The sequence below is a fragment of the Schistocerca serialis genome, unplaced genomic scaffold (genome assembly GCF_023864345.2).
Source record: "Schistocerca serialis cubense isolate TAMUIC-IGC-003099 unplaced genomic scaffold, iqSchSeri2.2 HiC_scaffold_1344, whole genome shotgun sequence".
Lineage (NCBI taxonomy): Eukaryota > Metazoa > Arthropoda > Insecta > Orthoptera > Acrididae > Schistocerca > Schistocerca serialis.
Genome location: NW_026047563.1, coordinates 62,605 through 82,579, shown reverse-complemented (window position 1 = coordinate 82,579; position 19,975 = coordinate 62,605). Strand labels below are relative to the sequence as shown.

Below are 19,975 nucleotides of genomic sequence, written 5' to 3'. Positions count from 1 at the left end.
GGCAAAAGTACTCATACGCGAAATTAAAAGCCTGCTGCGGTGGCCGGGAATCGAACCCGGATCAACTGCTTGGAAGGCAACTATGCTGACCATTACACCACGACCGCACAAGCGAGCGCCCCGCCACCGCGCTGAGTCGGCTTCCCGCCTGTCGGCAGCGGCCGAAGGTGATCGTACCCGGCAGGCGCATTTCGAGGCAGGCTAGGGGAGCACATCCAGACGCATTCGGACAGCGTATCCGCGCACATTTCGCATCCTTTGGCAAGAGTCGGCGCCGGCGACGCAAGAGTACGCAGAGGACCGCGTTCTGGCGGCATCTTTAAGCAGTGCAGTGCAGGATTCAGCGTCTGCAGCATCTTCTCCACAGAATGCTACGGCGCTTGACGGCAGTCCCACTTTCCCCTGAGACATCTGCTCGGGAAGCAGCGTGAAGGTACCGCTGGCCCGAGCATCGGTGGTTCAGTGGTAGAATGCTCGCCTGCCACGCGGGCGGCCCGGGTTCGATTCCCGGCCGATGCATCATTTTGTTTTTTCTCCGGTAGGGGTGCTGCGTGTCTTTCGCACTCGAACTGCGTGAGCCATGAGAATGAACCGCGGGATTCCGTATGGAAAGAACCAATCATGCAGCGCGGACGACTGCTCGTTTGGACTCCTGCGTGCTATTGTACATACTGGCGTCGGCCTAGCATCGCAAGTTGCCTGCCGCGCCGTGAATGCGCGTGTAGCAACAGAAAAAATGAGCCAGGGAGTGCAGACTCTCTACCACTTGTATTCGATACTTACCAAGATTCCAGAAGGTCTAACGATCGCCTGCCTCGGTAGCGCAGTAGGCAGCGCGTAAGTCTCATAATCTTAAGGTCGTGAGTTCGATCCTCACCCGGGGCATCTAATTTTCTGTGACTGAAGGTGGTGCTGTTGCTAGGGCGCCAACTTATTTCTTGTTTGTTATCCACAACGTTTCAACGCTTCAGCGGGAAAATGTTTACTTCCTGTTATTGCTACATACAGCTTCCCTATTCCTCTTCTCCCAGCACAGCATGAAGCCAAAAGCATTGCTCTGCGACGTTTGAGGTGCGCGCCTTGCCAGTCAGTATGTGCAAAGATGCTCGCAAAGAGAGCGACAATGCGACAAGCGACCGTACGAACGGTCGAATGAAACGGCCGCATCCGGTGTGGTCTAGTGGCTAGGATACCTGGCTTTTACCCAGGAGGCCCGGGTTCGATTCCCGGTACCGGAACGGAATTTTTTCCACACGAATCGTGACAAGTTCGAGCTGTCCGAGCGGCCGTTTCCCGTCCTGCTCGCAATATAGCTACTGTTTCGTGACCGTCAGCAGAATATAGACTAGGGAAGCAGACACACGACGACCATAGGAATGGTGTATGGCTTCATGCCACCTGATTCCAGCGTAGGGCTGAGCAACTGCATCTGCCGAGGCCCGTTAGCTCAGTTGGTTAGAGCGTCGTGCTAATAACGCGAAGGTCGTGGGTTCGATCCCCCCACGGGCCACTTCTCTTTTACTACTGCGAAAAGGCAGCGCCGATTTCAGCTGGCGAGTGTGATGACCAAATGATCATCACCCTGCGTGGAAGTTGACAGAGGATCCGAACCCGACTCGTCGGGAAGCACTACAGCATTCACTCGGCAATGGCCATAATATCTTGAATACACTGGTTAGAGAAAATGAAAGAAAATGTCCGATTGCCGATGCGTAACAACTTTGGCCCTTGCCAGTACTTGGGCGGGTGAGCGCATGGGAACACAGGGCACTATTGGCAGTTTTACTTCCTATTTTTGTTTCTCCTTTGTTTTCGGAGCTACAGCCCGATTCGGCCAGGGAGACGCCACCGTGAAATGAAGGGGGCGTGCTGTGTGTCCATCGCCTCGCCTCGCCTCTCCTTACCTCTCTCAGTCGTTTCTCGTGCTTGTCGTTTTGATATAGGCCGATTTGAGAGCGTCAGCTCTCGCGTCAGCTGAGCAAAGTCGAGACAAGTCGAGACACACTAAGGGCTGGTATGCAGCGAGTAAGAGGGCGAAAAAACAATAGTTTAAGAGCGCGTGGCAAAAGTACTCATACGCGAAATTAAAAGCCTGCTGCGGTGGCCGGGAATCGAACCCGGATCAACTGCTTGGAAGGCAACTATGCTGACCATTACACCACGACCGCACAAGCGAGCGCCCCGCCACCGCGCTGAGTCGGCTTCCCGCCTGTCGGCAGCGGCCGAAGGTGATCGTACCCGGCAGGCGCATTTCGAGGCAGGCTAGGGGAGCACATCCAGACGCATTCGGACAGCGTATCCGCGCACATTTCGCATCCTTTGGCAAGAGTCGGCGCCGGCGACGCAAGAGTACGCAGAGGACCGCGTTCTGGCGGCATCTTTAAGCAGTGCAGTGCAGGATTCAGCGTCTGCAGCATCTTCTCCACAGAATGCTACGGCGCTTGACGGCAGTCCCACTTTCCCTTGAGACATCTGCTCGGGAAGCAGCGTGAAGGTACCGCTGGCCCGAGCATCGGTGGTTCAGTGGTAGAATGCTCGCCTGCCACGCGGGCGGCCCGGGTTCGATTCCCGGCCGATGCATCATTTTGTTTTTTCTCCGGTAGGGGTGCTGCGTGTCTTTCGCACTCGAACTGCGTGAGCCATGAGAATGAACCGCGGGATTCCGTATGGAAAGAACCAATCATGCAGCGCGGACGACTGCTCGTTTGGACTCCTGCGTGCTATTGTACATACTGGCGTCGGCCTAGCATCGCAAGTTGCCTGCCGCGCCGTGAATGCACGTGTAGCAACAGAAAAAATGAGCCAGGGAGTGCAGACTCTCTACCACTTGTATTCGATACTTACCAAGATTCCAGAAGGTCTACCGATCGCCTGCCTCGGTAGCGCAGTAGGCAGCGCGTAAGTCTCATAATCTTAAGGTCGTGAGTTCGATCCTCACCCGGGGCATCTAATTTTCTGTGACTGAAGGTGGTGCTGTTGCTAGGGCGCCAACTTATTTCTTGTTTGTTATCCACAACGTTTCAACGCTTCAGCGGGAAAATGTTTACTTCCTGTTATTGCTACATACAGCTTCCCTATTCCTCTTCTCCCAGCACAGCATGAAGCCAAAAGCATTGCTCTGCGACGTTTGAGGTGCGCGCCTTGCCAGTCAGTATGTGCAAAGATGCTCGCAAAGAGAGCGACAATGCGACAAGCGACCGTACGAACGGTCGAATGAAACGGCCGCATCCGGTGTGGTCTAGTGGCTAGGATACCTGGCTTTCACCCAGGAGGCCCGGGTTCGATTCCCGGTACCGGAACGGAATTTTTTCCACACGAATCGTGACAAGTTTGAGCTGTCCGAGCGGCCGTTTCCCGTCCTGCTCGCAATATAGCTACTGTTTCGTGACCGTCAGCAGAATATAGACTAGGGAAGCAGACACACGACGACCATAGGAATGGTGTATGGCTTCATGCCACCTGATTCCAGCGTAGGGCTGAGCAACTGCATCTGCCGAGGCCCGTTAGCTCAGTTGGTTAGAGCGTCGTGCTAATAACGCGAAGGTCGTGGGTTCGATCCCCCCACGGGCCACTTCTCTTTTACTACTGCGAAAAGGCAGCGCCGATTTCAGCTGGCGAGTGTGATGACCAAATGATCATCACCCTGCGTGGAAGTTGACAGAGGATCCGAACCCGACTCGTCGGGAAGCACTACAGCATTCACTCGGCAATGGCCATAATATCTTGAATACACGTCTGGTGACCGTGTCGAGAAGAAGGCGCGCCAACATCCAGCTTCTGCAACAGCGACGGCCGACAATGAGTGACTGTCGCCACCTCCTCGACCGACGGCTTCAAACCTTCAATCAACCGACAAGGAAGACTGGACGCACGTAAAGTTTTAGAACTGTATGGCAGACCTCAGCTTTTAATCTTGTTCCATTTGCCTCGCAAAATTACAGCAACTTAGCATCAACCTTTGTTGCTCATTGTCCCAATTGCATTACCAAGCAGGGTCCCTTCCTTTTCCGAAATGAACCCGAGTGTCGTTGAAATTCAAACGCCAGCATTAAAGTAATATAGCTAACTCGTTTTCACTGCTTTAATTTCAAAGTTCAATTACGGCATTAATAGCTGGCTACAATATTCAGATTACACAAGCACGAATTAAGAGTGCGAGCTTTGTTACCGTATTTTAGCTTACCTGTGACTGCAGCTCAGCTTGGTACGTACTAAATTTTACTATTGTTAATTGTTCAGAATCATTTAATTCAAGTTCAAAGTTAAATCTCTTATTTCTAAATTGCGTAGATTCAAGTAGTTTTTGAAATGATTGTTGAGGTAGTCCAAGACTAACCGTATTTTACTGAATTTCGATGTGCTTCAGAAAGAAAGCTCACTATTAACTTCAGTCACTAAATTAACTTTCGATTTTCCGGTTATTAATTCTTTTGCTAAATTAAGTCAGGGTGTAGCGAAATTTATTACTTCTGACAAACTTTCAGTTTTCACACTACACGTGTCAACCTTCAGTTGCCACGCTTCTAGTGCAAATTATATGTGTAATAACCTTTCTTTTTCAGTTACTATAGTAATTGTCCTTAGGACTGGCGACCGTGATTTCCCCCAAATCTCAAGTACCTAATTACCGCTAGTTAATTGTTAACGTAACGGCTGCACATATACCTTCTTTATTAACTTTATCCCTTTTCAAAATTAATTTCCACCAGTTTCATTAGCACATTTCCTTTCATTTAGATGTAACCCTTTCCTCCCTCTTTACCGACAGGTTAACTTCGGTGACGATTGCTTTTCCAAAACTCCCATTAGGTACACGCGGTTTCATTTTTCACTGTCATTAAGGTCGATAAATGAGGGGGGAGGTTACACGTGGCGATCTGGTGACAGGACAATCTTCAATTTTGAGGTTGTTCTGGACACGAATTTTGCATTGTGCAAATATCGTAACAAAGTACTGGTTACGTACAGGCCGTTACGTCAGCGAGAATAAGTAGTGGGAGTAATCCTAATTATATTTGAGATTTGTCATTTATATTGAAAATTATTAAAATGAGTGAAGGCAACAATTACCAAAATTTGGTAGACTTGGATACGGAACAATCGGTCGAACAGTGGGAAACGCGCACCACGGTACCCATTGTTCAGGGGCAGGCGGCTAGCATGAAAGACGCGACCGCCGAAACGCAACAAAGAGCAGAAATGGAATTCCAAACTTTAGAAAATGTTTCGGAATCGGAAGCGAAAATCAAATCTGTACCCCTTGATGATGAATACGGGGGAACATATATAGAGGAACCAGCTACGGAAGTAAAACCGGTAGTCTCCGGGAATTTAACTGATTTATTGAATGTTTTGATTAATGAAATCAAGAGTCAATCGGCAGAAATTATAGCTCTGTCTGCCAAGCAAGAAGCTCAGTCTGAAAAGATTGAACGAAAGCTAGACAATCAGAACAAAGCTATTAATGTTGTTAACAACAATGTTGGAGTTGTTAATACAAAAGTTGATAAAATCAAAGAAGATATTGTTGTAATTAATACCGAAATCGGTAATCTTAAACAGGAAATGATAGGCGTTCAGGCGGAAATTGCGAGCATAAATACTCGTTTTGATTCCGAAATTAGCAGAATCGAGAAAAGTGTAGGAGAAGCAGTTGCTCCGATCATCGAGAATAAGGTGACGGAACAAATTCAATTAGTGAAAAAAGAGGATCAACAGAAGGTGGAAACTTTAAAGGCTTTAGTGTCCGAAGTAGACACTAAAGTGAGGGAGCAGGCTAATACCTGCGAAGAGAAAAAGAGGGAAGTGGAAACGCTTGCGACAACCACTTGCCAAGTAATTATGAGAGTGTCGGAATTAGAAAAGAAACTTGACGAAAAACAGAGCTATGTGCCAATCTGTGCACATAGTTCGGAATTGTTGACGAAAGAGGAGCGGTTCGACCCCTTGAAAAAAGGCGGTATACACGCGACGGATTTCATTAAGAATTGTGAAAGAGTTTTACCCAGATCATGGACTAATGAGAGAAAAATTAATGCGGTTATTGATGTGCTGGCTGGTGATGCCAAGCGTTGGGGCTTAAACCTCGACATTACGAACCTGACTTTTGACGAGTTTAAAAATTTGTTTCTGGCTGAATACTGGTCAGAGCAAAAACAGCAAAGTGTCTGGCGCGAATTTGTCGTATCGAGGCCTTTCGATGCGAATTCGCGCGGTTCGATGAGGGAGTTTTGTGAGGGCTGGATCCGCAAGTTGGAATATTTGCGTGATCGCCGCACGGAATCCGAAATAGTCTGGGAACTCTACAAGAAGCTTCCAGATGATACAAAACGCTACGTAGGAAGCAATTACAGGACAATCAATGATTTCCTAGAAAGAGTTGAGGACGAGGACAATTGGCGCAATAATCGCGACAGTGGTAGAGGCCGTGGTAACAACAACGGGTACCACAGCAACCACAGCAACGATAACCATGGGAATAATGCATACCGCAACCATGGCAGCAATAACAATAATGGTTCGGACCGTAATAACAATCGGTACAATGCAAATAATAACAGGAATGACGGAAACCAGTATCACACTAACGTGATACGGGCTTCACAGAATAGTAATAACGCCAGAGGGTGTGATCAGCCGCCTCAGCAGTATCCGGGGAGCGTATCTGCTGGGACGAGACAGGGAAACCATTAGCCGCGCCGGTGAGGGGCCGACCGGGCGTGGAGAAATTTTGGCGGCCCAATAACAGGAGAAAACCCAGGTGTCGTCGTTATGAAAATTCCGTATGGAATAATCAACGGCGGGAGAGTGTGCCAGTGTTAGGAGAAAGGAGTGCGCCCACAAGTAGTAAATCAGCTGTATACATGGCAGCAGAAAATACATTCACTGTCAGTGAGAACAATTTAAGTAGTGTTCCGGAAATCGATTATAAAGTGGCAGCTGTAATACCCACAGCGGAACTGGAGATTGAGTTTAAGAATGATTCGCAATTGTTGAGAGAAGATCAGATGTCGGATAAAACGTCCGTCATCGAGCGAGGGGATGCAGAGAGGGATGAGGTCTGGTTAAGGCAGTTCGGTCGCTTATACGACGAACTAAGAGATTATAGGGGCCTGTACGGGAGGAGTGTTTATAGGGAGCGCGGGCAGGATTTGCCGCGTCTCGTCCCACAGGAAGATAGTATTTGTGAAGTGATGCAAAGTTCTGGCCCTAACCGGCAGACTTTACCAGAAATAGTTGATGTTAATGGGGAGCACGAGCAAGATTCGTCGTGTTTCGTCCCGCAGGAGTTAGATGTTGAAGTAGTAACGGAAAGTTCTGGCCCTAACCGGCAGACTTTACCGAAAGTTATAGTGGTAGAAGTAGCCGACCCATCCGACGCAAACCTCCAGTTTAAACATTGCGAGAGTATTAAGGTGAAAGATTACGAAAATTTTAGTGATAGCCGGACACGATTGGTAGAAAAGCACATAGATTACAGCGTGTATGAGGTTAGAGCTGACATTATACAGTCAGACGATAGCAGTGTGGGTTGCGCAGATCCAGAGGAAGTAATTTCAGATGCTACTGGGCACATTCCTCCAGGTAGATTGGCAGATGAGATCAATCTGACCAAAGTGGAATCAACGAAGGTGACAATTAGTGAATTGATAGCAAAGCAACACTCACTAGTTGACGAGTTACAGGAAAAGGTTTCGGTATTGGAGGCGAAGCTAGAGACTAAGCCTCAGGACAAACGTGTTGAAATTAAAACTGTATGTGAACAGAGACTGAAAAAGCCGCCAGATAAATCGGATTTAGGATCAAAGCCGGATGGTTTTTTCTGGAATGACCTGGATATAGACGAGGATTTACTGTGGGAAAATAAAGAAACAGTCGAGGACAAGTGTAGACAGATAGTAGTGTCTGTTAATATGCACGACCTACAACTAAACGTGTTGATTGACACCGGTGCAGAATTGAGTGCTGTATCTTGGAAAATATTTGAGTTACTGAAAGACAGACCTGGCATCGTAGTTATGCCAGTAACAGGAGTGAAAATTATCGGTGCTACTGGGAAGGCCAGTAAACCGGTCACAAAACAGATTTTTGTCAACTTCGAGATATGTGGGGCACGATTTGAACAAGAGTTTGTCGTCGTGCCAGACTTAACTACGGAAGTAATTATCGGGTTAGATATGCTATTAAAGTACCGTGCAGTGATTAACTGCGAAAGCAAAACTTTGACATGTATGTCACTAGATAAAACAATGGTAGTTGGTTTTGACGAGGCAGGAGACAGTGTGCATAGGCAATACCAGCCTATACACATTGTTAACTGGCCGGATGACATTGACGTAGGAATGAGTTTGAACTGCCATAACATGAGGAATTTCGGCATTGACAAAAGTGTAGAAAGTGAATTGGAAGAGATAATCAAATTCCCTCCACGGATTAACATTAGTATTGGTGTGAAAAAAAGATCGTTTGCGAGAAGTAATGAAGCTAAAAGCCGATGCTCGCATACGTCGTCATGACGCTAAAGCGCGTTTTGCTAAGTTTGCAATCGGAGACTTAGTACTTGTAAAAGCTCATGAGAAATCGAGCGAGATAGACCATGAAAACTCTAAATTTAAGTTTGTTTATAATGGACCATATAAAGTCATTGGTATGCCTCACACAAATGCTTACGGAATATTGTAGACTTGAAATTGTACCAACCTAGGATCGATTAATACCACACAATGGGTAATTTATACAGTATGTAAAATAGAGTGTAAGATTTAACGATTTGCTAGATTGCCATGCTTTTGACTGACCAAGGTCATTAAAGAAGTTGTAATTAATAAGTAATTAATTTTGATTAATCAATTTAATTTTAATCAATTTAATCATGATCTAATCAACTGAAAAATCCAAGCTGCTAGTTTAAGTTTTCAGCTGAGTCACAGTAGATTAAGGAATGTAAATATGATTTTGTAAATAGCTGTAAGATTTCATAAATATGTGATTTACTAGTCATTGCCGATGTACTTAGACGCTGTTTTAAGTTTCAGGCTAGTACATGCGTGTGATGATGGACAGTGTTGAGTTATCCACTGTGATAGTGTTTATGGACTCCTTGAGATTACTCGGGAGTGAGTTTTTCCGAAAGAATTCAGTGGAACGGACGTTCTGGAAACGCCGTCACAAGGGCGAATGAGATCAAGCGTGCCGCACACGCGGGCGCAACAATACTGGCGAGGCGAGCCGCTGTCGGCTCTTGTGCCGCCGTCGGCATTCTTTGTACTTGCGAGTACGGAAGGCGGAATTGTTTTTCTTCCTGGACAGCCGAAAGAATTCTACTGTCAATATTTATGTTTTTTTCGATCTGATGTGTGTTATTTTCTTGTTTAGCGTTTAATGGACTCCCATGACGAGAATATTAATTATGAAAGGGTTATGTAAAAATGTGTATTCTATGTAATTAATTATTAATTTGCGTATTTTGATCTACCTGTTTTTATGACCATGTACTCTGATTAATTTTGTAAATAGTATTCCATTTCTTGATACTGTTGGGAATTTTGACAATTTTAGAATAGCTAAACCATTTTCTATGTTTTCTATGAATTTGTCAACCTGTTTTATTTTGTGCAAGATGACAGAGTGGAATAAGATTAGGAGTGTCTCCACTCAATTATTATGGTCTAAAAATTGATTTATGATTAATTAGACGAATGCTAAATTTTGTTGATGTTTTGAGCATATGCATTTCCGCTGTTTTTTTTTTGGGACATTTTCTGAGTCTGTTTACGTTACACGAACATCCTCAGACAATGTGGGGCACGTGTAACGCCGGAAATGCATATCCTCCTATTTCCATCTATTGTACTATTATTTTTTTTCCTTGTTTTGTTACCTTAAGATATGACATTTCTGTCTCTTTATATATTGTAATTGTTTTACTGTTTGTATATTTATGCATTTATGTCGATGTATAATTGGTTTGTTTCGTAAATATTATTTGTATTTTTACGCTGGGTCTTGCCTAGGGAAAACTGCTATCGAACGATTACGTCGATAGGTCGTGTGAAGAATCAAAGTGTGTAGGATCTTTGGTAGTGTTAACTCTGCCGCGTGGAGCGCGGGCAGAACAGTAAGAAGGAGTGTGGCGGGAGTAGCGAGTGGAGCAGGTGTGTTGTGTGACGCTCCCGCGAGTTGCCGCGCTTTCGGGGTTTGGCAGCATGTAATTGCGCTCGACTTGCGATGATAGTTTCTGACATGGTGTCGCGGACGGGAAACATTAACTAGCGCACATCAAGAGCCCGTTTCGTCTGGTGACCGTGTCGAGAAGAAGGCGCGCCAACATCCAGCTTCTGCAACAGCGACGGCCGACAATGAGTGACTGTCGCCACCTCCTCGACCGACGGCTTCAAACCTTCAATCAACCGACAAGGAAGACTGGACGCACGTAAAGTTTTAGAACTGTATGGCAGACCTCAGCTTTTAATCTTGTTCCATTTGCCTCGTAAAATTACAGCAACTTAGCATCAACCTTTGTTGCTCATTGTCCCAATTGCATTACCAAGCAGGGTCCCTTCCTTTTCCGAAATGAACCCGAGTGTCGTTGAAATTCAAACGCCAGCATTAAAGTAATATAGCTAACTCGTTTTCACTGCTTTAATTTCAAAGTTCAATTATGGCATTAATAGCTGGCTACAATATTCAGATTACACAAGCACGAATTAAGAGTGCGAGCTTTGTTACCGTATTTTAGCTTACCTGTGACTGCAGCTCAGCTTGGTACGTACTAAATTTTACTATTGTTAATTGTTCAGAATCATTTAATTCAAGTTCAAAGTTAAATCTCTTATTTCTAAATTGCGTAGATTCAAGTAGTTTTTGAAATGATTGTTGAGGTAGTCCAAGACTAACCGTATTTTACTGAATTTCGATGTGCTTCAGAAAGAAAGCTCACTATTAACTTCAGTCACTAAATTAACTTTCGATTTTCCGGTTATTAATTCTTTTGCTAAATTAAGTCAGGGTGTAGCGAAATTTATTACTTCTGACAAACTTTCAGTTTTCACACTACACGTGTCAACCTTCAGTTGCCACGCTTCTAGTGCAAATTATATGTGTAATAACCTTTCTTTTTCAGTTACTATAGTAATTGTCCTTAGGACTGGCGACCGTGATTTCCCCCAAATCTCAAATACCTAATTACCGCTAGTTAATTGTTAACGTAACGGCTGCACATATACCTTCTTTATTAACTTTATCCCTTTTCAAAATTAATTTCCACCAGTTTCATTAGCACATTTCCTTTCATTTAGATGTAACCCTTTCCTCCCTCTTTACCGACAGGTTAACTTCGGTGACGATTGCTTTTCCAAAACTCCCATTAGGTACACGCGGTTTCATTTTTCACTGTCATTAAGGTCGATAAATGAGGGGGGAGGTTACAACTGGTTAGAGAAAATGAAAGAAAATGTCCGATTGCCGATGCGTAACAACTTTGGCCCTTGTCAGTACTTGGGCGGGTGAGCGCATGGGAACACAGGGCACTATTGGCAGTTTTACTTCCTATTTTTGTTTCTCCTTTGTTTTCGGAGCTACAGCCCGATTCGGCCAGGGAGACGCCACCGTGAAATGAAGGGGGCGTGCTGTGTGTCCATCGCCTCGCCTCGCCTCTCCTTACCTCTCTCAGTCGTTTCTCGTGCTTGTCGTTTTGATATAGGCCGATTTGAGAGCGTCAGCTCTCGCGTCAGCTGAGCAAAGTCGAGACAAGTCGAGACACACTAAGGGCTGGTATGCAGCGAGTAAGAGGGCGAAAAAACAATAGTTTAAGAGCGCGTGGCAAAAGTACTCATACGCGAAATTAAAAGCCTGCTGCGGTGGCCGGGAATCGAACCCGGATCAACTGCTTGGAAGGCAACTATGCTGACCATTACACCACGACCGCACAAGCGAGCGCCCCGCCACCGCGCTGAGTCGGCTTCCCGCCTGTCGGCAGCGGCCGAAGGTGATCGTACCCGGCAGGCGCATTTCGAGGCAGGCTAGGGGAGCACATCCAGACGCATTCGGACAGCGTATCCGCGCACATTTCGCATCCTTTGGCAAGAGTCGGCGCCGGCGACGCAAGAGTACGCAGAGGACCGCGTTCTGGCGGCATCTTTAAGCAGTGCAGTGCAGGATTCAGCGTCTGCAGCATCTTCTCCACAGAATGCTACGGCGCTTGACGGCAGTCCCACTTTCCCTTGAGACATCTGCTCGGGAAGCAGCGTGAAGGTACCGCTGGCCCGAGCATCGGTGGTTCAGTGGTAGAATGCTCGCCTGCCACGCGGGCGGCCCGGGTTCGATTCCCGGCCGATGCATCATTTTGTTTTTTCTCCGGTAGGGGTGCTGCGTGTCTTTCGCACTCGAACTGCGTGAGCCATGAGAATGAACCGCGGGATTCCGTATGGAAAGAACCAATCATGCAGCGCGGACGACTGCTCGTTTGGACTCCTGCGTGCTATTGTACATACTGGCGTCGGCCTAGCATCGCAAGTTGCCTGCCGCGCCGTGAATGCACGTGTAGCAACAGAAAAAATGAGCCAGGGAGTGCAGACTCTCTACCACTTGTATTCGATACTTACCAAGATTCCAGAAGGTCTAACGATCGCCTGCCTCGGTAGCGCAGTAGGCAGCGCGTAAGTCTCATGATCTTAAGGTCGTGAGTTCGATCCTCACCCGGGGCATCTAATTTTCTGTGACTGAAGGTGGTGCTGTTGCTAGGGCGCCAACTTATTTCTTGTTTGTTATCCACAACGTTTCAACGCTTCAGCGGGAAAATGTTTACTTCCTGTTATTGCTACATACAGCTTCCCTATTCCTCTTCTCCCAGCACAGCATGAAGCCAAAAGCATTGCTCTGCGACGTTTGAGGTGCGCGCCTTGCCAGTCAGTATGTGCAAAGATGCTCGCAAAGAGAGCGACAATGCGACAAGCGACCGTACGAACGGTCGAATGAAACGGCCGCATCCGGTGTGGTCTAGTGGCTAGGATACCTGGCTTTCACCCAGGAGGCCCGGGTTCGATTCCCGGTACCGGAACGGAATTTTTTCCACACGAATCGTGACAAGTTTGAGCTGTCCGAGCGGCCGTTTCCCGTCCTGCTCGCAATATAGCTACTGTTTCGTGACCGTCAGCAGAATATAGACTAGGGAAGCAGACACACGACGACCATAGGAATGGTGTATGGCTTCATGCCACCTGATTCCAGCGTAGGGCTGAGCAACTGCATCTGCCGAGGCCCGTTAGCTCAGTTGGTTAGAGCGTCGTGCTAATAACGCGAAGGTCGTGGGTTCGATCCCCCCACGGGCCACTTCTCTTTTACTACTGCGAAAAGGCAGCGCCGATTTCAGCTGGCGAGTGTGATGACCAAATGATCATCACCCTGCGTGGAAGTTGACAGAGGATCCGAACCCGACTCGTCGGGAAGCACTACAGCATTCACTCGGCAATGGCCATAATATCTTGAATACACTGGTTAGAGAAAATGAAAGAAAATGTCCGATTGCCGATGCGTAACAACTTTGGCCCTTGTCAGTACTTGGGCGGGTGAGCGCATGGGAACACAGGGCACTATTGGCAGTTTTACTTCCTATTTTTGTTTCTCCTTTGTTTTCGGAGCTACAGCCCGATTCGGCCAGGGAGACGCCACCGTGAAATGAAGGGGGCGTGCTGTGTGTCCATCGCCTCGCCTCGCCTCTCCTTACCTCTCTCAGTCGTTTCTCGTGCTTGTCGTTTTGATATAGGCCGATTTGAGAGCGTCAGCTCTCGCGTCAGCTGAGCAAAGTCGAGACAAGTCGAGACACACTAAGGGCTGGTATGCAGCGAGTAAGAGGGCGAAAAAACAATAGTTTAAGAGCGCGTGGCAAAAGTACTCATACGCGAAATTAAAAGCCTGCTGCGGTGGCCGGGAATCGAACCCGGATCAACTGCTTGGAAGGCAACTATGCTGACCATTACACCACGACCGCACAAGCGAGCGCCCCGCCACCGCGCTGAGTCGGCTTCCCGCCTGTCGGCAGCGGCCGAAGGTGATCGTACCCGGCAGGCGCATTTCGAGGCAGGCTAGGGGAGCACATCCAGACGCATTCGGACAGCGTATCCGCGCACATTTCGCATCCTTTGGCAAGAGTCGGCGCCGGCGACGCAAGAGTACGCAGAGGACCGCGTTCTGGCGGCATCTTTAAGCAGTGCAGTGCAGGATTCAGCGTCTGCAGCATCTTCTCCACAGAATGCTACGGCGCTTGACGGCAGTCCCACTTTCCCTTGAGACATCTGCTCGGGAAGCAGCGTGAAGGTACCGCTGGCCCGAGCATCGGTGGTTCAGTGGTAGAATGCTCGCCTGCCACGCGGGCGGCCCGGGTTCGATTCCCGGCCGATGCATCATTTTGTTTTTTCTCCGGTAGGGGTGCTGCGTGTCTTTCGCACTCGAACTGCGTGAGCCATGAGAATGAACCGCGGGATTCCGTATGGAAAGAACCAATCATGCAGCGCGGACGACTGCTCGTTTGGACTCCTGCGTGCTATTGTACATACTGGCGTCGGCCTAGCATCGCAAGTTGCCTGCCGCGCCGTGAATGCACGTGTAGCAACAGAAAAAATGAGCCAGGGAGTGCAGACTCTCTACCACTTGTATTCGATACTTACCAAGATTCCAGAAGGTCTAACGATCGCCTGCCTCGGTAGCGCAGTAGGCAGCGCGTAAGTCTCATAATCTTAAGGTCGTGAGTTCGATCCTCACCCGGGGCATCTAATTTTCTGTGACTGAAGGTGGTGCTGTTGCTAGGGCGCCAACTTATTTCTTGTTTGTTATCCACAACGTTTCAACGCTTCAGCGGGAAAATGTTTACTTCCTGTTATTGCTACATACAGCTTCCCTATTCCTCTTCTCCCAGCACAGCATGAAGCCAAAAGCATTGCTCTGCGACGTTTGAGGTGCGCGCCTTGCCAGTCAGTATGTGCAAAGATGCTCGCAAAGAGAGCGACAATGCGACAAGCGACCGTACGAACGGTCGAATGAAACGGCCGCATCCGGTGTGGTCTAGTGGCTAGGATACCTGGCTTTCACCCAGGAGGCCCGGGTTCGATTCCCGGTACCGGAACGGAATTTTTTCCACACGAATCGTGACAAGTTTGAGCTGTCCGAGCGGCCGTTTCCCGTCCTGCTCGCAATATAGCTACTGTTTCGTGACCGTCAGCAGAATATAGACTAGGGAAGCAGACACACGACGACCATAGGAATGGTGTATGGCTTCATGCCACCTGATTCCAGCGTAGGGCTGAGCAACTGCATCTGCCGAGGCCCGTTAGCTCAGTTGGTTAGAGCGTCGTGCTAATAACGCGAAGGTCGTGGGTTCGATCCCCCCACGGGCCACTTCTCTTTTACTACTGCGAAAAGGCAGCGCCGATTTCAGCTGGCGAGTGTGATGACCAAATGATCATCACCCTGCGTGGAAGTTGACAGAGGATCCGAACCCGACTCGTCGGGAAGCACTACAGCATTCACTCGGCAATGGCCATAATATCTTGAATACACTGGTTAGAGAAAATGAAAGAAAATGTCCGATTGCCGATGCGTAACAACTTTGGCCCTTGTCAGTACTTGGGCGGGTGAGCGCATGGGAACACAGGGCACTATTGGCAGTTTTACTTCCTATTTTTGTTTCTCCTTTGTTTTCGGAGCTACAGCCCGATTCGGCCAGGGAGACGCCACCGTGAAATGAAGGGGGCGTGCTGTGTGTCCATCGCCTCGCCTCGCCTCTCCTTACCTCTCTCAGTCGTTTCTCGTGCTTGTCGTTTTGATATAGGCCGATTTGAGAGCGTCAGCTCTCGCGTCAGCTGAGCAAAGTCGAGACAAGTCGAGACACACTAAGGGCTGGTATGCAGCGAGTAAGAGGGCGAAAAAACAATAGTTTAAGAGCGCGTGGCAAAAGTACTCATACGCGAAATTAAAAGCCTGCTGCGGTGGCCGGGAATCGAACCCGGATCAACTGCTTGGAAGGCAACTATGCTGACCATTACACCACGACCGCACAAGCGAGCGCCCCGCCACCGCGCTGAGTCGGCTTCCCGCCTGTCGGCAGCGGCCGAAGGTGATCGTACCCGGCAGGCGCATTTCGAGGCAGGCTAGGGGAGCACATCCAGACGCATTCGGACAGCGTATCCGCGCACATTTCGCATCCTTTGGCAAGAGTCGGCGCCGGCGACGCAAGAGTACGCAGAGGACCGCGTTCTGGCGGCATCTTTAAGCAGTGCAGTGCAGGATTCAGCGTCTGCAGCATCTTCTCCACAGAATGCTACGGCGCTTGACGGCAGTCCCACTTTCCCTTGAGACATCTGCTCGGGAAGCAGCGTGAAGGTACCGCTGGCCCGAGCATCGGTGGTTCAGTGGTAGAATGCTCGCCTGCCACGCGGGCGGCCCGGGTTCGATTCCCGGCCGATGCATCATTTTGTTTTTTCTCCGGTAGGGGTGCTGCGTGTCTTTCGCACTCGAACTGCGTGAGCCATGAGAATGAACCGCGGGATTCCGTATGGAAAGAACCAATCATGCAGCGCGGACGACTGCTCGTTTGGACTCCTGCGTGCTATTGTACATACTGGCGTCGGCCTAGCATCGCAAGTTGCCTGCCGCGCCGTGAATGCACGTGTAGCAACAGAAAAAATGAGCCAGGGAGTGCAGACTCTCTACCACTTGTATTCGATACTTACCAAGATTCCAGAAGGTCTAACGATCGCCTGCCTCGGTAGCGCAGTAGGCAGCGCGTAAGTCTCATAATCTTAAGGTCGTGAGTTCGATCCTCACCCGGGGCATCTAATTTTCTGTGACTGAAGGTGGTGCTGTTGCTAGGGCGCCAACTTATTTCTTGTTTGTTATCCACAACGCTTCAGCGGGAAAATGTTTACTTCCTGTTATTGCTACATACAGCTTCCCTATTCCTCTTCTCCCAGCACAGCATGAAGCCAAAAGCATTGCTCTGCGACGTTTGAGGTGCGCGCCTTGCCAGTCAGTATGTGCAAAGATGCTCGCAAAGAGAGCGACAATGCGACAAGCGACCGTACGAACGGTCGAATGAAACGGCCGCATCCGGTGTGGTCTAGTGGCTAGGATACCTGGCTTTCACCCAGGAGGCCCGGGCTCGATTCCCGGTACCGGAACGGAATTTTTTCCACACGAATCGTGACAAGTTTGAGCTGTCCGAGCGGCCGTTTCCCGTCCTCCTCGCAATATAGCTACTGTTTCGTGACCGTCAGCAGAATATAGACTAGGGAAGCAGACACACGACGACCATAGGAATGGTGTATGGCTTCATGCCACCTGATTCCAGCGTAGGGCTGAGCAACTGCATCTGCCGAGGCCCGTTAGCTCAGTTGGTTAGAGCGTCGTGCTAATAACGCGAAGGTCGTGGGTTCGATCCCCCCACGGGCCACTTCTCTTTTACTACTGCGAAAAGGCAGCGCCGATTTCAGCTGGCGAGTGTGATGACCAAATGATCATCACCCTGCGTGGAAGTTGACAGAGGATCCGAACCCGACTCGTCGGGAAGCACTACAGCATTCACTCGGCAATGGCCATAATATCTTGAATACACTGGTTAGAGAAAATGAAAGAAAATGTCCGATTGCCGATGCGTAACAACTTTGGCCCTTGTCAGTACTTGGGCGGGTGAGCGCATGGGAACACAGGGCACTATTGGCAGTTTTACTTCCTATTTTTGTTTCTCCTTTGTTTTCGGAGCTACAGCCCGATTCGGCCAGGGAGACGCCACCGTGAAATGAAGGGGGCGTGCTGTGTGTCCATCGCCTCGCCTCGCCTCTCCTTACCTCTCTCAGTCGTTTCTCGTGTTTGTCGTTTTGATATAGGCCGATTTGAGAGCGTCAGCTCTCGCGTCAGCTGAGCAAAGTCGAGACAAGTCGAGACACACTAAGGGCTGGTATGCAGCGAGTAAGAGGGCGAAAAAACAATAGTTTAAGAGCGCGTGGCAAAAGTACTCATACGCGAAATTAAAAGCCTGCTGCGGTGGCCGGGAATCGAACCCGGATCAACTGCTTGGAAGGCAACTATGCTGACCATTACACCACGACCGCACAAGCGAGCGCCCCGCCACCGCGCTGAGTCGGCTTCCCGCCTGTCGGCAGCGGCCGAAGGTGATCGTACCCGGCAGGCGCATTTCGAGGCAGGCTAGGGGAGCACATCCAGACGCATTCGGACAGCGTATCCGCGCACATTTCGCATCCTTTGGCAAGAGTCGGCGCCGGCGACGCAAGAGTACGCAGAGGACCGCGTTCTGGCGGCATCTTTAAGCAGTGCAGTGCAGGATTCAGCGTCTGCAGCATCTTCTCCACAGAATGCTACGGCGCTTGACGGCAGTCCCACTTTCCCTTGAGACATCTGCTCGGGAAGCAGCGTGAAGGTACCGCTGGCCCGAGCATCGGTGGTTCAGTGGTAGAATGCTCGCCTGCCACGCGGGCGGCCCGGGTTCGATTCCCGGCCGATGCATCATTTTGTTTTTTCTCCGGTAGGGGTGCTGCGTGTCTTTCGCACTCGAACTGCGTGAGCCATGAGAATGAACCGCGGGATTCCGTATGGAAAGAACCAATCATGCAGCGCGGACGACTGCTCGTTTGGACTCCTGCGTGCTATTGTACATACTGGCGTCGGCCTAGCATCGCAAGTTGCCTGCCGCGCCGTGAATGCACGTGTAGCAACAGAAAAAATGAGCCAGGGAGTGCAGACTCTCTACCACTTGTATTCGATACTTACCAAGATTCCAGAAGGTCTAACGATCGCCTGCCTCGGTAGCGCAGTAGGCAGCGCGTAAGTCTCATAATCTTAAGGTCGTGAGTTCGATCCTCACCCGGGGCATCTAATTTTCTGTGACTGAAGGTGGTGCTGTTGCTAGGGCGCCAACTTATTTCTTGTTTGTTATCCACAACGTTTCAACGCTTCAGCGGGAAAATGTTTACTTCCTGTTATTGCTACATACAGCTTCCCTATTCCTCTTCTCCCAGCACAGCATGAAGCCAAAAGCATTGCTCTGCGACGTTTGAGGTGCGCGCCTTGCCAGTCAGTATGTGCAAAGATGCTCGCAAAGAGAGCGACAATGCGACAAGCGACCGTACGAACGGTCGAATGAAACGGCCGCATCCGGTGTGGTCTAGTGGCTAGGATACCTGGCTTTCACCCAGGAGGCCCGGGTTCGATTCCCGGTACCGGAACGGAATTTTTTCCACACGAATCGTGACAAGTTTGAGCTGTCCGAGCGGCCGTTTCCCGTCCTGCTCGCAATATAGCTACTGTTTCGTGACCGTCAGCAGAATATAGACTAGGGAAGCAGACACACGACGACCATAGGAATGGTGTATGGCTTCATGCCACCTGATTCCAGCGTAGGGCTGAGCAACTGCATCTGCCGAGGCCCGTTAGCTCAGTTGGTTAGAGCGTCGTGCTAATAACGCCAAGGTCGTGGGTTCGATCCCCCCACGGGCCACTTCTCTTTTACTACTGCGAAAAGGCAGCGCCGATTTCAGCTGGCGAGTGTGATGACCAAATGATCATCACCCTGCGTGGAAGTTGACAGAGGATCCGAACCCGACTCGTCGGGAAGCACTACAGCATTCACTCGGCAATGGCCATAATATCTTGAATACACTGGTTAGAGAAAATGAAAGAAAATGTCCGATTGCCGATGCGTAACAACTTTGGCCCTTGTCAGTACTTGGGCGGGTGAGCGCATGGGAACACAGGGCACTATTGGCAGTTTTACTTCCTATTTTTGTTTCTCCTTTGTTTTCGGAGCTACAGCCCGATTCGGCCAGGGAGACGCCACCGTGAAATGAAGGGGGCGTGCTGTGTGTCCATCGCCTCGCCTCGCCTCTCCTTACCTCTCTCAGTCGTTTCTCGTGCTTGTCGTTTTGATATAGGCCGATTTGAGAGCGTCAGCTCTCGCGTCAGCTGAGCA

At 49.2% G+C, this 19,975-nt stretch overlaps 30 non-coding genes across 30 annotated transcripts; 24 read left to right on the top strand and 6 right to left on the bottom strand.

The window, feature by feature from the left end:
- Positions 1 to 35: 35 nt before the first annotated feature.
- Trnag-ucc (transfer RNA glycine (anticodon UCC)) lies at positions 36 to 107 on the bottom strand. The gene has a single exon. It is a non-coding gene; the product is annotated as a tRNA-Gly (tRNA).
- Positions 108 to 448: 341 nt separating this feature from the next.
- Positions 449 to 519, top strand: Trnag-gcc (transfer RNA glycine (anticodon GCC)). Its single transcript has one exon. It is a non-coding gene; the product is annotated as a tRNA-Gly (tRNA).
- Positions 520 to 812: 293 nt separating this feature from the next.
- On the top strand, positions 813 to 885 carry Trnam-cau (transfer RNA methionine (anticodon CAU)). The gene has a single exon. It is a non-coding gene; the product is annotated as a tRNA-Met (tRNA).
- Positions 886 to 1,166: 281 nt separating this feature from the next.
- Positions 1,167 to 1,238, top strand: Trnak-uuu (transfer RNA lysine (anticodon UUU)). Its single transcript has one exon. It is a non-coding gene; the product is annotated as a tRNA-Lys (tRNA).
- Positions 1,239 to 1,436: 198 nt separating this feature from the next.
- On the top strand, positions 1,437 to 1,510 carry Trnai-aau (transfer RNA isoleucine (anticodon AAU)). Its single transcript has one exon. It is a non-coding gene; the product is annotated as a tRNA-Ile (tRNA).
- Positions 1,511 to 2,096: 586 nt separating this feature from the next.
- Positions 2,097 to 2,168, bottom strand: Trnag-ucc (transfer RNA glycine (anticodon UCC)). Its single transcript has one exon. It is a non-coding gene; the product is annotated as a tRNA-Gly (tRNA).
- A 341-nt stretch (positions 2,169 to 2,509) lies between these two features.
- Positions 2,510 to 2,580, top strand: Trnag-gcc (transfer RNA glycine (anticodon GCC)). The gene has a single exon. It is a non-coding gene; the product is annotated as a tRNA-Gly (tRNA).
- A 293-nt stretch (positions 2,581 to 2,873) lies between these two features.
- Positions 2,874 to 2,946, top strand: Trnam-cau (transfer RNA methionine (anticodon CAU)). The gene has a single exon. It is a non-coding gene; the product is annotated as a tRNA-Met (tRNA).
- Positions 2,947 to 3,227: 281 nt separating this feature from the next.
- Trnae-uuc (transfer RNA glutamic acid (anticodon UUC)) lies at positions 3,228 to 3,299 on the top strand. The gene has a single exon. It is a non-coding gene; the product is annotated as a tRNA-Glu (tRNA).
- Positions 3,300 to 3,497: 198 nt separating this feature from the next.
- Positions 3,498 to 3,571, top strand: Trnai-aau (transfer RNA isoleucine (anticodon AAU)). Its single transcript has one exon. It is a non-coding gene; the product is annotated as a tRNA-Ile (tRNA).
- An 8,283-nt stretch (positions 3,572 to 11,854) lies between these two features.
- Trnag-ucc (transfer RNA glycine (anticodon UCC)) lies at positions 11,855 to 11,926 on the bottom strand. The gene has a single exon. It is a non-coding gene; the product is annotated as a tRNA-Gly (tRNA).
- A 341-nt stretch (positions 11,927 to 12,267) lies between these two features.
- Trnag-gcc (transfer RNA glycine (anticodon GCC)) lies at positions 12,268 to 12,338 on the top strand. Its single transcript has one exon. It is a non-coding gene; the product is annotated as a tRNA-Gly (tRNA).
- Positions 12,339 to 12,631: 293 nt separating this feature from the next.
- On the top strand, positions 12,632 to 12,704 carry Trnam-cau (transfer RNA methionine (anticodon CAU)). Its single transcript has one exon. It is a non-coding gene; the product is annotated as a tRNA-Met (tRNA).
- A 281-nt stretch (positions 12,705 to 12,985) lies between these two features.
- On the top strand, positions 12,986 to 13,057 carry Trnae-uuc (transfer RNA glutamic acid (anticodon UUC)). Its single transcript has one exon. It is a non-coding gene; the product is annotated as a tRNA-Glu (tRNA).
- A 198-nt stretch (positions 13,058 to 13,255) lies between these two features.
- Positions 13,256 to 13,329, top strand: Trnai-aau (transfer RNA isoleucine (anticodon AAU)). The gene has a single exon. It is a non-coding gene; the product is annotated as a tRNA-Ile (tRNA).
- A 586-nt stretch (positions 13,330 to 13,915) lies between these two features.
- On the bottom strand, positions 13,916 to 13,987 carry Trnag-ucc (transfer RNA glycine (anticodon UCC)). The gene has a single exon. It is a non-coding gene; the product is annotated as a tRNA-Gly (tRNA).
- Positions 13,988 to 14,328: 341 nt separating this feature from the next.
- Positions 14,329 to 14,399, top strand: Trnag-gcc (transfer RNA glycine (anticodon GCC)). The gene has a single exon. It is a non-coding gene; the product is annotated as a tRNA-Gly (tRNA).
- A 293-nt stretch (positions 14,400 to 14,692) lies between these two features.
- Positions 14,693 to 14,765, top strand: Trnam-cau (transfer RNA methionine (anticodon CAU)). Its single transcript has one exon. It is a non-coding gene; the product is annotated as a tRNA-Met (tRNA).
- Positions 14,766 to 15,046: 281 nt separating this feature from the next.
- Trnae-uuc (transfer RNA glutamic acid (anticodon UUC)) lies at positions 15,047 to 15,118 on the top strand. The gene has a single exon. It is a non-coding gene; the product is annotated as a tRNA-Glu (tRNA).
- A 198-nt stretch (positions 15,119 to 15,316) lies between these two features.
- Positions 15,317 to 15,390, top strand: Trnai-aau (transfer RNA isoleucine (anticodon AAU)). The gene has a single exon. It is a non-coding gene; the product is annotated as a tRNA-Ile (tRNA).
- Positions 15,391 to 15,976: 586 nt separating this feature from the next.
- On the bottom strand, positions 15,977 to 16,048 carry Trnag-ucc (transfer RNA glycine (anticodon UCC)). The gene has a single exon. It is a non-coding gene; the product is annotated as a tRNA-Gly (tRNA).
- A 341-nt stretch (positions 16,049 to 16,389) lies between these two features.
- Positions 16,390 to 16,460, top strand: Trnag-gcc (transfer RNA glycine (anticodon GCC)). Its single transcript has one exon. It is a non-coding gene; the product is annotated as a tRNA-Gly (tRNA).
- A 293-nt stretch (positions 16,461 to 16,753) lies between these two features.
- Trnam-cau (transfer RNA methionine (anticodon CAU)) lies at positions 16,754 to 16,826 on the top strand. Its single transcript has one exon. It is a non-coding gene; the product is annotated as a tRNA-Met (tRNA).
- A 273-nt stretch (positions 16,827 to 17,099) lies between these two features.
- Trnae-uuc (transfer RNA glutamic acid (anticodon UUC)) lies at positions 17,100 to 17,171 on the top strand. The gene has a single exon. It is a non-coding gene; the product is annotated as a tRNA-Glu (tRNA).
- A 198-nt stretch (positions 17,172 to 17,369) lies between these two features.
- On the top strand, positions 17,370 to 17,443 carry Trnai-aau (transfer RNA isoleucine (anticodon AAU)). Its single transcript has one exon. It is a non-coding gene; the product is annotated as a tRNA-Ile (tRNA).
- Positions 17,444 to 18,029: 586 nt separating this feature from the next.
- Trnag-ucc (transfer RNA glycine (anticodon UCC)) lies at positions 18,030 to 18,101 on the bottom strand. Its single transcript has one exon. It is a non-coding gene; the product is annotated as a tRNA-Gly (tRNA).
- A 341-nt stretch (positions 18,102 to 18,442) lies between these two features.
- Trnag-gcc (transfer RNA glycine (anticodon GCC)) lies at positions 18,443 to 18,513 on the top strand. The gene has a single exon. It is a non-coding gene; the product is annotated as a tRNA-Gly (tRNA).
- Positions 18,514 to 18,806: 293 nt separating this feature from the next.
- Trnam-cau (transfer RNA methionine (anticodon CAU)) lies at positions 18,807 to 18,879 on the top strand. The gene has a single exon. It is a non-coding gene; the product is annotated as a tRNA-Met (tRNA).
- A 281-nt stretch (positions 18,880 to 19,160) lies between these two features.
- Positions 19,161 to 19,232, top strand: Trnae-uuc (transfer RNA glutamic acid (anticodon UUC)). The gene has a single exon. It is a non-coding gene; the product is annotated as a tRNA-Glu (tRNA).
- A 198-nt stretch (positions 19,233 to 19,430) lies between these two features.
- Positions 19,431 to 19,504, top strand: Trnai-aau (transfer RNA isoleucine (anticodon AAU)). The gene has a single exon. It is a non-coding gene; the product is annotated as a tRNA-Ile (tRNA).
- The last annotated feature ends 471 nt before the right edge of the window (positions 19,505 to 19,975 follow it).